This window comes from Dasypus novemcinctus, chromosome 13, assembly GCF_030445035.2.
Source record: "Dasypus novemcinctus isolate mDasNov1 chromosome 13, mDasNov1.1.hap2, whole genome shotgun sequence".
NCBI classification, from domain to species: Eukaryota; Metazoa; Chordata; class Mammalia; order Cingulata; family Dasypodidae; genus Dasypus; species Dasypus novemcinctus.
The window spans coordinates 85,172,392-85,180,577 of record NC_080685.1 but is presented as its reverse complement, the minus strand read 5'-3'; the positions used below and the strand labels follow the sequence as shown (position 1 = coordinate 85,180,577).

Sequence of the window (8,186 nt, the reverse complement as noted above, 5' to 3'; positions counted from 1 at the left end):
GCTGAAGGTTTCTCAGGAGGGTTTGTAGAAAATACAGAGGGGAAGGGAATTTAAGGGGCTGGCAAGAAAGTTATTAAAATAACAGACCACAGAATCTAAGTGGAATAAGGAGGAAGAAAGCAGAAGGCTGATGAATTGGGAAAATAGACTGGATGCTCCAATATTTTCTTTTTTTTTCAAGTTTTATTTACTGCCCCCCCCCATTGTGTGTTCTCTGTGTCTGCTTGTATTGTCCAGCGGCACTGGGAAACTGCATCTCTTTTCTGTTGCGTCATCTTGCTGCATCTGCTCTCTGTGTGTACGGCATGACTCCTGGGCGGGCTGCGCTCTCTTTGCATGGTGCAGCTCTCCTTGTGGGGTGTACTCCTTGCGCGTGGTGCACCCCTACGTGGGGGCGCCCCTGCGTGGAATGGCACTCCTTGCCTGTGGCAGCACTGCACGTGGGCCAGCTTACCACACAGGGTCAGGAGGCCCTGAGGATCCAACACTGGACTCTCCATATAGTAAGTGGACGCTCTATCAATTGAGCCATGTGCATTTCCCCCAATTTTTCTAAGAACAGTTGGAGTGGTTGATCATGCAAGTTGGAAGGAGAGCTGCTTATCAAAGAGTTGGGTGCTTGAATGAGTAGTTTTACAGGATAACAAGGTCAGTCCTTTGAAATATATACAAATTATCTTCATTATAGCCAGACTTGCCAAGTCTCAGGATTCCATATAACAGTCTCACTTTGGGTGCCATCTAAGCCAGTTTGGTAACCAAAAGCCCAGCACAGCACTGTTAGCCTAGAGACATAGAGACAGGCTCCTGGCCTGTCACAAACCAGCTATGTAACTATGGACCTCAAGTGAGTAAACTCTGTGGTCCCTTCCATCTCTAATCTGTGACTCTCTTTATAACATTCTCTTCCCAAACACTGACTTTCAACATAAAACCTGGGGATTTACCTATTAAAATTTGCAAATAAATTGCAAATATTTATCTGCTAATGTCTCTAGGAATAATAAGCCCTTAGAAACCTGGCCTCTGGGTCACATTATAATCTTGACCACAAGTGATCTGAGTGAGGGCGACAGGAATTATACACCAGCAGCATGTGGGGCTGGGCGTACTTCAGCCCCTGAAATGGCTGGCCCTTTCTCTGCCTTCTCCAATTCTCTCCAGCTAAAAAGCACTTTTTTCCTCCTAATTTTGTGTTTATAGGCGAGCTTCTTTAACAGAAATGATAGAGGCTGTTATTCTCTGAATCAAATATGATAGTGTATGTAAAAGTATTTTGTGACCTGTAAATTTCTATGAACATTTGAACATTTTGGTGATACCTGCTCGGAAGAGATTCCAGGAGGCCGAACTCCCCTCCCCACCTCTGTCCCTCTCCCCTCTCTAGGAAGGAGGTTTAAGAACAATCCAAGGTAAATTTTTAACTAGAAAGTCTAACTTGAGCTTTATAGACTTGACTGAAGAAGTACATAAGTGGTAGTTTTTAACTAAAATAACTGCATTGCTTGCAAAAAGTTTTCTCTTTCGAGTTTTGTAGAGTCATTGGAATGATCTAACTGCTTTACCTGCTATTTGAAGTGGTTGAGCCTCTTGTGGGTCAGAAAACAAAAGACCGGTGTTGAAATGCAAATAGATAGCTCTGGGTTCCAGTCTCTGGCTGTAAAATAAGCCAAAGCTGACGGCAATGCTCAACTGAGGAAGGCTCTAGAAAAATCTCACAGGACGTTTTTTTGTGTGGATTGGAGTCCCAAGGTAGGCAAGAAAAACAAAACAAAATAAAAACAAAGGATTTCATACTTGGAATGTGCTCAGTACCAGTTGAATAGCTAATTGTTTCTTGTTTTCATCCCCTCCCCCTCTTTTTTTCTGCCTGAACAGATAATCCTTACAAAACATCTATTCATTCTACAAGTGAAAATTTCAGGAATACTCGATACTGACCTTGGCAAGAGTAATGGACAGAGATTGAGTGATAGATTTGTATGTGTTGTGGCTGATGTGTGTTTTGGTTCTTTGTATGACAGTTTAAGAATATTTTAGCCATAGAAAGGGAAGATTTATGTCATTTTAATTAATGAATGCAATGATGGCTTAAATTTGTAGATGAATTTAAAAGATACATCTACATTGTTTTCTTTGAGCACAAACTGACTTTGTTAGAATCTGCTGATAATTAATGGTGGCTTTCTTTTATATTTTTCCATGTGATCACTTTAATTGATATGCAAATAAATCTTTTTAAAGGGAAATAAAATAAGGAGGCAATAAGGCCTAGCCAAAAGGACACCATGTAAGAATCTTAATTGTTAAATTTGGGCTCTTACTTGGTTTGTTATGACCTGACTTTGTGATGGGTAAATTATTCAGCTCATCTTTTTTTAATTTATTAAATAAAAATGAGAAATATGTGAGGGTGAAAAAAAATGTGTAAAAGCATCCCGAAATCCCATGAGAAAAACACCATCAGAAACCACAGTGGGACTGGTTTTTGTAACTGAAATTATCTCATCTTGTCGATAAAGCTAAATTTTAGATATATCAGTTTATTTTTTTGAAGATGTCATTTAATTTCAGGTGCTTACAAGCTCTTCAATTTGTTAATGGAAAGAAACACCATTCATACCAGATGGCTACACAGCAACTTTATTCTGGTCAAATAATCTCTTAAATCTTTCTATATACAGTCCCTAACTGTTGGCTTTATAAGGTCAGCACCAGCAGACCCAGGCCTGTGGCTGTTAAGGAGCTCAGCGTGGCCAAGATAGTAGTGCTAACGCAAACTTACAAGCCAGCAAATAGTTTAAACAGTACCACAAAACAGCAAAGCGTTTGAACAGTACCTTTCCATTTGAATTTAACCCAGCTTGGAGAAAGAACTTTAAAAAATCACCAGTAATGTTACAGTAATTATGGCGATCAGCGGAACTCAACTCTGCCTTTAAAAAGCCGAAGTTAGAGACTGGAGTTCCTTAAATTCAGATATTCTTAAACTCTTAAAGATTACAACTTGCAGACCAACATTATTTCTGACTGTTAACTACTTTTGAAAGAGAAAACTTTGGAAACTGACATTCCAGTCCCAGAAGCCTCAGAGAAGCAGTTGTGAGGGAATAAATTCAGCTGGGGTTGGCAAGAGCCTCACAGTTTTAGGAACTTGGAATGCCAGGCTCCAGAGTTCTCAGTTCCAATATTGACTCTGCCTGTGAGTCACCCTGAGCAGTCACCCAGTCCCTTATGTTAACTTCTCTAGAGAAGAGCTAAGACTATCGACTTTTCAGGAGTTGCAAAACACATTTATAAAAGGATAGAAAGGCACTATGAAAACATGCAAATACCATTATCATGAAATATTAGAGGGGGTGCATTTTAACAACAATAAACTGCATTCTTTTGAAAATGAGAAGTTGACGATCTTTATGTAAGAATAGGGAGTTTCAAAATAGAGAAATTGAAATTTTTATCTGATCAGTGTGAATTTGGACCATTGTTGGCTCTATCTATCCTTTGTGGCTTAGTGAAAGGAAATTCTTAACAAGTTGCTTTAGGAGAGTGGTTAATGGAATATTGGAAATCTGACCCCTAGGTTTTCCAGAAATACAAATGTGTATTAAAATTTAGTAACCCTACTTTCAAGGAGAAAGACTAACATCTGTTGAGCATAGGGCACTGTGCTTGAGTTTTTATATATGTTGTAAAGAAATCAAAAAATGAAGTGAATTCTCAAACACTTAAAGAAGTGTTTTGCTGTTGGTGGTGTTGTTGTTTTAAGGGAAATCGACTATGGTACCTGTGATAGTCCTTACTTTCCCAGGGGCAGCTTTTCAGCCCTGGCTCTGTCTCCAGAGTTTCCAAAGTGAATTCTGACTTCCTGCTGGACATCACTTGAATATCCCATTAATACAGCCAACCTTTCTAAAATGGAACTCATTGTTTTCTAGTACTGTTAATGGAATGGCCAGCCTTCTATCATTTAAAAAAAAGATGATTTTTTTAAATCTTCATCCTGCCTGGCTCCTTTGCACCTTCTACAAATCCTGCTGGTTAGTTTTAACATCTGTGTGTAGCAACTCTTCTCTGATTCCCTCTGTTCCCTCCCTTGTTTCTGATCTTTAAAGTCTTGACTTAAAACTTTAGCTATGGTCTCCTAACAGGTCCTCTTTGTTTAACCATGTCACCATTTTCTTAAGTTAAAAAAAATTCAAAATCTTTTATTTTAAGAACTTTAAGAACAATTAGAATGAAGTTAGCCCTGTACTATAGTCCCATCAGCCAAAATGAACAACTGTTAACATTTTTGTCATGACTATTTTCATTTTTTTAAAAGGAAATAAAACATTGAAGATAAAGTCAAGTGCCCTTTGGACACTAACTCTAGTCCCATTCTTCCATCCTCACCTTTCAGATTCCAGTTCAGTTCAATGTGTCTTTTTAAAATATTTAATATATACGCTTATGGCCCCATAAAAAGTAAAGTGTTGTTTTATGGGTTTAAATACACCTAATGGTTCCATACTATACCTCTTTTTCCTATGACTTACTTTTTTTTTAAAAAAAGATGTATTTATTTATTTATTTCCCCCCACCCAGTTGTCTGCTCTCTGTCTATTCGCTGTGTGTTCTTCTGTGACCACTTCCATCCTTATAAGGCAGCACCAGGAATCTGTGTTTCTTTTTGTTGCGTCATCTTGTTGTGTCAGCTCTCCCTGTGTGTGGTGCCATTCTTGGGCAGGCTGCACCTTCTTTCGCACTGGGCGGCTCTCCTTACAGGGTGTACTCTTTGCACGTGGGGCTCCCCTACGCGGGGGACACCCCTGCGTGGCAGGGCATTCCTTGCGCGCATCAGCACTGCACGTGGGCCAGCTCCACATGGGTCAAGGAGGCCCGGGGTTTGAACCGGGGACCTCCCATGTGATAGATGGACGCCCTAACCACCGGGCCAAGTCTTTCGACTTGCTTATTTTAATTGAAGATTGCTTCTGAGATCTATCCATGTTTTTACGTGTGTGTATGTGTAAAATTTCCAGCTGATTCTTTTTCATTGCTGGCTAGCATGCCGTGGTATGAATAATGCTATATTTTATTGATTAGCCCATTAGTGAACACTTAGATTGTTAAACGTTTTCTACTGTATAAACAATGTTTATATTATTTTCATGTTCATTGGATATATGCAGTAATTTCTTAGGCTACATACCTAAATGCTGATTTGCCACAGTTTGAATATACACAATTTCCCTCTCAAGAGATACAAATTGATTTTCAACTTTTTGGAAAACTGTTTCCCCAAATTCTCTCAAACACTTGTCAGACTTTTTAAAGTTAAGAGTAGAAACTGGTTTTCTTTTGAGTTTTCTATCTTTATTTCAATGCATCCCATTCCCAGCTGCCAGGTTAGCCTTCCCTAAGGAACAGCACTAAGTGGCACTCTCCTGGTCAAATGCTGTGCTATCTACTAAATCCAGACTGCTTTAAGGGCCTCTGCAAGCAGCATTTCTAGCTTCATCTCTCTCCACACCCAGCTGGACGGGAACGAGCTAGTCACCATTTTCTCAAACTCAGCTTTTACTTTTCTGCCTCTGCAACTTGATCATGTTCATCTGCATTCCTTTATTGATTCAATAAATATTTATTGAGCTCTTTACTTCCTGCCAGGTGGTGGGAAACATAAGGTCAAACGGGAAAGATAGTATCTAGGTACTCATGAAGCTTACAATTTTTAGCAGTGGGTGGGAATAGGCAGAAAATAGATCAGTAAAAACATAAATGCACAAGATAATTTTCCATAGTTTTAAGCACCAAAAAGACAGTAAAATAGAATAACAATATGGATCTGTGTGAGGGGAGGTGCATGTCCAGCCGGGAGCCAGGGAGTGGGTGGGCGGGGCCTGGCAAGCAGGAGCCTTAGGGAGGCAAGTGCCCCTAAAGGCTTTGCAGAGCAGGTTCTGTGACTCCTGAGACCAGCAGAGTGAAGTGCATTCTCAGACCACAAGTGTTCTTGACCCTGAAGAAGTGCGGATGCCTCCACGCAGGGAACATAGCAGCCCTCGTGGCCTCGGGGTGGGCTGCCACCCTTCCACTGCCACCACAGGAAACTGTAGTTTGCTGTCTGAAACCCTGATCCAATGATCCCGCCAACTGAGAGCCATCCTTTTGTGCCTTTCTTACGGTACTTCACATTACCCTTGCAGACTTTGGGGTTAATTTGCTTTCATTTTTTGCTGTTTTGTTTCTGTCCCCCCCCCCCCAAGGGACAATACTGTAAGGAAAGGATGAAGGAGAAAAAGGAACAAGGCCTAAGAAGCCTGCCCTTTGTAACTGAGTCACTTTGCAGTAAACTGTGTTTCAATGAAATAAACGTTCCTTTAGTTTACCTGAGCTAATTTTCATAGTAGGAAATACAGTAAATTTAATTGCCCTTATAAATTGGTAATACTGGCCAATCGATTGGCATTTTTAAACTGATTTTTTTTATGCTATCCATGTTTTTTTCTGAGAATGACAATTAGTTTGTAGGCTGTTTTCTAAAGTATCCTGTTTTGATGCTGTGTCTGCTCTGAGCGCTAGCTTTTTATGAGTGATGGTGTGTTATCTGTGGTGGGGACCGTTTTCCATCATCAACCATCTACTGAAGATAAATACTGTACTAGCAACTGTGCCACGTATGTCAAGCAGCTTACATCCCTTTATAGTAAGAATATTCTGGGGAGTGGATGTAGCTCAGTGGTTGAGTCCCTGCTTCCCTTGTAGGAGGTCCTGGGTTCAATCCCTGGTTCTACCTAAAAAAAACATATATATTCCTTGAGCTGTGTCAGATTCATCTTACAGATAAAAGAATTTGAGGCTCTTGGAGGTCATAACTTGACCCAGAGTTAAAGATGTTAGTGAATAGTAAAGCCTGTATTTAAATCTGGCACAGATGGCCAATTCTCTATTAAACTGCCATGCTTTAAATAATAATATTGCAAACACTTACCAAGCACTTATTTCCAGATACAGCCTCTGTGCTCTTAACCTTCATGATGTACTGTTGGATGGCGCTTCCTTCTTTAACTCACTTTCTCACAGCACTTATCACGGACCCTGAGAGGTGGTTAGCTGGGGGGGTTTGGAGGAGCCAGGGACCCTGGAGCTAGACTGCCTGGGTCAAGGTCTTTACTCTCCCAACTTACTAGCTGCGATATTTCATATCTTTGTGGTTGTTTCCTTACTCTCAAGATGGGGAAAAAATAGCACCTACCTCTTTGGGCTGTGGTGAGTGTTAAATGATACAATATGCATAAAGGACTTAGACCCTTTGTTTAGTAAGCCCTGCTTTAATGCTTCTTTTAATCCTAGGTCTCAGCTCTAATGTCACCTTCTCAGGGAGGCCTTATCGGGCATGGGTTTTCAATGTCCCGGCACCCTGCTTACTTCCCTGTAAGTGCTCTCCCCACTCTCCAAGAATAGGGTTCAGGGACTGGCTTTTCTCCCCCAGGACCATGAGAGCCCTCTGTGGGTTGGTCTGCTGTTCAAGTCTCAGCATCCAGGGCAGTGCCTGGCAGATCGTTGGCCCTCAGCACATATTTGTTGAATGGCTCTGTTACTGACATCCCTGAACTAGAGCTCTGACTTTAAACAAAATAATTGCTAGTTGGATTTCCCCGTCAACATGCCCTACCAGTTAGTGTTCCCTAAGACTCCTTTTCCAAGGCTTCAGATATGATTTGAATGACTCATGACTTTGTACCTGTAGCTCTGACTCCTCTTTCAACTATATTTTCAACTAAGTATTAATAAAACAAACTCTTGTAGGCATCCCAAGCTCAACATGCTCAAAACCAAACTCATGGCTTTTACTTCTAGGCAAGGTATCCCTTTTTCTGTATCCCTAGCCAGGTCGATAACATGTCCCTTTACCCACCCAGAGAGACACGTTGCAGACAGCCTTTACTGTTCCCTTGTATAACCTCAGCCCACCGCTAGCCACCCACCAGTGTTATCCTCCTCCTCCTCCTCACCACTGATTGATGGAGGACCATGTGCAGGTCTTGTGCCAAAAGCATGATCTTATTTCATCTGCACAATAACCCAGGGGAGAGGTTTCCTCCTTATAAAATGAGGAAGCTGAAGTCTGAAAGAAGTTAAAGACTTGCTTAAGGGCCAGCTAGAGTCTGGAGCCAGCATTCAACCCACCAACTCTAAAGCCC

General features: G+C 41.1%; 1 long non-coding RNA gene across 1 annotated transcript in view; it reads left to right on the top strand.

Annotated features, from left to right (window-relative positions):
• The first annotated feature begins 1,603 nt into the window (after positions 1-1,603).
• The window catches only part of LOC111764048 (uncharacterized), a 104,071-nt gene continuing 97,488 nt past the window's right edge, over positions 1,604-8,186 (top strand). Inside the window, exon 1 of the long non-coding RNA XR_009180189.2 lies at positions 1,604-1,752. This is a non-coding gene — a long non-coding RNA (uncharacterized lncRNA). The remainder of the gene's footprint in view (positions 1,753-8,186) is intronic.